Below are 6136 nucleotides of genomic sequence, written 5' to 3' on the forward strand. Positions count from 1 at the left end.
AATAAACAACCTAATAAGGAACTAGAAAAATGAGAACAAACTAAGCCCAAAGTTAGTACAAGGAAAGCAATAAAGAGCAGACTAGAAATAAATGAAATAGAAACTAAAACACAATATAAAAGATCAATGAAACTAATAAGAGCTGTTTTTTAAAAATATAAACAAAATAGACAAATCTTTAGCTAGACTAATCAATAAAAAGAGAGGACTGAAATAAAATTATAAATGAAGGACAAGTGATATCATGCAAAAAGCAAAGGATCATAGGAGACTGCTATGAATAATTATAAGCCAAAAAATCTGTAACCTAGCAGATATGGATAAATTCCTATGAACATACAACTTAAAAAGAATGAATCATGAATAAATAGAATATCTGAACAGATCAATTCCTAGTAAAGAGATTGAATTAATAATGAAAACTCTCCAACAAAAAGTCCAGGACCACATGGCTTCATGAGTGAATTCTACCAAACATTTAAAGAAGAATGAATATCAATCCCTCTCAAACTTTTCCAAAAATGTAAGATAAGTGGGTTCTTCCAAACTCATTTTATGAAGCCATCATTACCTTGATACCAAAACTAGACAACAGGGCTTCCCTGGTGGCGCAGTGGTTGAGAGTCCGCCTGCCGATGCAGGGGACATGGGTTCATTCCCCGGTCTGGGAAGATCCCACATGCCGCAGAGCGGCTGGGCCTGTGAGCCATGGCCGCTGAGCCTGCGCGTCTGGAGCCTGTGCTCTGCAGCGGGAGAGGCCACAGCAGTGAGAGGCCCGCGTACCACAAAAAAAAAAAAAAAAAAAGACATACAAAATGGCTGAAAGGTACATGGAAAGGTGTTCAACATCACAAGTAATCAGGGAAATGCAAATCAAAAGCACAATGAAATATCACCTCATACCTGTTAGAATGGCTATTATCAAAAAGACTAGAAACAACAAGTGTCTGGGAAAATGTAGAGAAAAGGGAACTGTTGTGCACTGTTGGTGGGAAAATAAATTGGTGCAGCTGCCGTGAAAAGAGGTTCCTCAACGAATTAAAAATAGAACTACCATATGATTCAGTAATCCCCTTCTGTGTATTTATCCAGAGGAAACAAAATCACTATCTGGAAAACACATCTGCACCCTCACGTTCACTGTAGCATTATTTACAATAGCAAAAATATGAAAACAACATAAGGGTCATTGATGGATGAATGGATAAAGAAAATGTGATAAATATATAATGGAATATTATATGGCCATGAAAAAGAAGGAAGTCCTGCCATCAGGACAACATAGATGGACCTTGAGGGAATTATGCTAAGTGAAATAAGTCTGTGAAAATTGATAAACAGAAACCTCATTTAAAATGGAGTTGGGGGTCAGAAGGGGGAGCTGTTACACTTAACCATTCAATGTCAGTTGCAGACCCAACAAGAAGAGAGGTACATTTTCATCTCCAACAGGAAGAAGCTTACTAATTTACTACACAGCAGAAGAAAGGAAGAATTTCTCCTTGCCTGGTACTGCCCAGCCGATGATAAACTGTCACAAATCAGCCAATAAAAAGCCACTACACTTCACCAAACTCCCAGTTCCCTTCAATGGGCTCTTTGTTTATAACAGCCCCTTCTAACTCTCCATTTTCCTCTGTAAGAGAAGTTTCCTCTCCTTTGTTCTCCAGACTTGCCAGTGGTTCACCATAGATTGCAACTCCTGAGTTGTCATTCTTTGCTGTTCCTGAATAAACCATTTTGCTAGTAAAATAACTGCCTGTTTTAGGTCAACAAGTCAGAGAAAGACAAATACTATATGATGTCACTTATATCTGGAATCTAAAAATCAAAAACTGAACTCATAGATACAGAAAATAGTTTGGTGGTTGCCAATGGCAGTGGGTAGAAGAGTAGGTGAAATGGATGAAGATGGTCCAAAGGTACAAACTTCCAGTTTAAGGGAAATAAGTCCTGGGGATGTAATGTACAGCATGGTGACTCTAGTTAACAATAGTGACAATTGCTGAGAGAGTAGATCTTAAAAGTTCTCATCCTCATAAAACATTTTTTGTAACTATGTGTGGTGATGTGTGTTAACCAAACTTATTGTGGTGCTCATCTTGCAATAAATACATATATCAAATCATTATGTTGTATACCTGAAACTAATACAATATCTTGACTATATCTCAATAAAATATATATTATTTAAAAAGAAAAGAATATCAAAGTCTTGTGGTAACCATGCATACATAATTCATGGTTGCTTGACTTAAGGTGCCCTGGAACTGGCTCCACTTGGGAAGACACTTCAGAAGATGAACTTGAATAGAAACACACCAACAAACAAAATTTTCCCCCAGGAAGGAAAGCAAAAGGGGCTAAAATATTTAATACCACTAGGAAGTAGCCATCCACCAGTATGTAGTAATAAGAAAAAGGACTACCATATAACCCAGCAATTCTACTCCTGGGTATATCTCCAAAAAACCCAAAGGCACTAATTTGAAAAGATACATGCACACCAATTTATAGCAGCATTATTTACGATTGGAAAGATATGGAAGCAAGTTAAGTGTCCATCAACAGATGAGTGGATAAACAAGAAGTTGTATGAATATATACATACATATATATATACATACACATATCTTGTGGTATGTGTGTGTGTATATATACACACACACACACACACACACACACACCACACACATGCATACCAATGGAATACTACTCAGCTATAAAAATGAATAAAATTTTGCCATTTGCAACAACATGGATGGACTTGGAGGGTATTATGCTAAGTGAAATAACTCAGACAGAGGAAGACAAACACTGTATAATATCACTTATATGTGGAATCTAAAAAACAAAGCAAACTAGTAAATACAACAAAAAAGAAACAGGTTCACAGATATAGAGAACAAACTAGTGGTTACCAATGGGGAGAGGGAAGTAGGGAGGGGCAATATAGGGGTAAGGGATTAAGAGGTACAAACTACTATGTATAAAATAAATAAGCTGCAAGGCTATACTGTACAGCACAGGGAATATAGCCAATATTTAATAATAACTATAAATGGAGTATAAACTTTAAATAATGTGAATCATTATGCTGCAGACTTGAAAAAATTATATAATATTGTACATCAACTATATCAATTTAAAATTAATTAATTAAACAAAATACTATAATAATTATTTCAAAAACTGAAAAAAATAAAAGGCAGAAGGTGGAAAATATTGAATCCTGCTTGATCTCTTTTAAACTGTTGATGTTACTGAATTTAGCAGTATTTCCAAAACATAAAACACAACACTCAGCCCTCTCTCTCCAGGCCTGTTTTGATGGAGCGATACACAGACCTCTCTCAGCCAACTCTAATTTCATTCATTTACTTGTAGCTGTCCAGTTTTTCCAGCACCACTTATTGAAGAGACTCTCTTTTCTCCATTGTATATTCTTGCCTCCTTTGTCAAAGATTAATTTACCATAAGTGTGTGGGTTTATTTCTGGGCTTTCTATCCTTTCTATCCATTGAGCTAAATATCTGTTTTTATGTCAGTGCCATACTCTTTCGATGACTGTAGCTTTGTAGTATAATCTGAAGTCAGGGAGTGTGATTCCTCCAGCTCCATTCTTCTTTCTCAAGAGTATTTTGGCTATTCAGGGTCTTTCGTGTTTTCAGACAAATTAAAAAAAATTTTGTTCTAGTTCTGTGAAAAATGCCATTTGTAATTTGATAGGAATTGCTTTGAATCTGTAGTTTGCCTTGGGGAGTATGGTCATTTTAACAACATTGATTCTTCCAATCAAAGAACACAGTATATCTTTCCATCTGTTTGTGTCATCTTCAATTTTTTTCATTAGTGTCTTACAGTTTTCCGAGTACAGGTTTTTGCCTCCTTAGGAAGGTTTATTCCTAGATATTTTATTCTTTTTTGATGTGATGGTAAATGGGATTGTTTCCTTAATTTCTCTTTCTGACATTTTGTTGTTAGTGTATAGAAATGCAACTGATTTCTGTATATTAATTTTGTATCCAGCAAATTTACCAAATTCATTAATGAGCTCTAGTAGTTTTCTGGTAGCATCTTTATGATTTTCCATGTATAGCATCATGTCATCTGCAAACAGTGACAGTTTTACTTCTTCTTTTCCAATTTGGATTCCTTTTATTTCCTTTTCTTCTCTGCTGTGGATAGGACTCCCAAAACTATGTTGAATAAAAGTGGCGAGAGCGGACATCCTTGTCTTGCTCCTGATCTTAGAGGAAATGCTTTCAGCTTTTCACTGTTGAGTATGATGTTAGCTGGGGGTTTGCCATATACGACCTTTATTATGTTGAAGTATGTTCCCTCTATGCCCACTCTCTAGAGAGTTTTTATCATAAATGGGTGTTGAATTTTATCAAAAGCTTTTTCTGCATTTATTGAGATGATCATATGATTTTTATTCTTCAATTTGTTAATGTGGTGTATCACACTGATTGATTTGTGGACATTGAAAAATCCTTGCATCCCTGGGACAAATGCCACTTGATATGGTATATGATCCTTTCAATGAATTGTTGCATTCGGTTTGCTAGTATTTTGTTGAAGATTTTTGCATCTATGTTCATCAGTGATACTAGCCTGTAAATTTCTTTTTGCTGTGATATCTTTGTCTGGTTTTGGTATCATGGTGATAGTGGCCTTACAGAATGAGTTTAGAAGAATTCCTTCCTTTGCAAATTTTTGGAAAAGCTTCAGAAGGACAGGTACTAACTCTTCTCTAAATGTTTGGTAGAATTCACCTGTGAAGCCATCTGGTGCTGGACTTTCATGTGTTACTGATTCATTAGGGTACTGGTAAATGGTCTGTTCATATTTTCTATTTCTTCCTGGTTCAGTATTGGGAGATTGTACTTTTCTAAGAATTTGTCCACTTCTTCTAGGTTGTCCATTTTATTGGCCTATAGTTGCTCTTAGTAGTCTCTTATGATCCTTCGTATTTCTGTAGCATCAGTTGTAATATTTTCATTGCTGATTTTATTGATTTGGGCCCTCTTCTCTTTTTTCTTGATGAGTCTGGCTAAAGGTTTCTCAATTTTATCTTTTCAAAGAACGAGATTTTAGATTCATTGACCTTTTTTGAGTCTCTATTTCATTAATTTCTCCTCTGATCTCTTTTTGATGTATTGACATAGCCCCTGGCTGGCCAGCCGGAATAGAACGACGCTCAGCCCTCTTACAAGTGGATAGAATGGAGCAACACACCACCCTCTCCTGGCCCATTTTGATGGAGCCATGCACAGGCCTCTTAGGCTGGTTTTGATGGAGAGATACACAGCTGTATCCCAGCAGGGTTTTGATGGATGGTACACAGCCCTCTCCTGGCCAGTTCTGACAGAGCAACACACAGCCCTCTCCTGGCCAAATGGGATGCAGGGACACGCCTGCTTCTTGTGTCTGGCCAAAATAGGGTGAAACATCACCCTCTCCCATCTGGATTTGATGGAGCTATACACAGCCCTCTCCCTACCTGTCACACTAGAGTGACACACCACCCTCTCCTGGCCTGTTTTGATAGAGGGATACCCACTCTTCTCCCTGCCAATTTGATGGAGAGATACACAGCTCTCTCAGGTCACGTTTTGATGGAGCAAAACACAACCTCGCCAGGCCTGTTTTAATGGAGTGACACACAGCACTCACCTTGCCTGCTGTGATAGTGACACACAGCCCTCTCCTGGCTCGCTGGGATGGAGGGAACTCAGCCCTCTCCTGGCCGGCCTGGATGGAGGGACATACCTTCATCTACTGGCTGGTTTTGATAGAGCAACACACAACAATACACTTCGGCTGGTGTTGATACAGCAAAACATAGCCCTGTCTCAGCCAAACAGGATGGAGCGACATGTCTGCCATTCCCATCCGGCCAAAATAGAGTGACACACCATCCTTTCCCATCTGTATTTGATAGAATGACACACCGCCCTCTCCCGGCCTGTTTTGATAGAGCGATACACAGTCTTCTCCCAGCTGGTTTAATGGAGACATAGCCCCCTCTCAAGGCATGTCTTTTTTTTTAATGGAAATTATTTATTTATTTATTATTTTTTGCTGCATTGGGTCTTCGTTGCTGTGCACAGGCTTTCTCTAGTTGTGGCGA

This window comes from Phocoena sinus, chromosome 2 (assembly GCF_008692025.1).
Source record: "Phocoena sinus isolate mPhoSin1 chromosome 2, mPhoSin1.pri, whole genome shotgun sequence".
Taxonomy (NCBI): Eukaryota; Metazoa; Chordata; class Mammalia; order Artiodactyla; family Phocoenidae; genus Phocoena; species Phocoena sinus.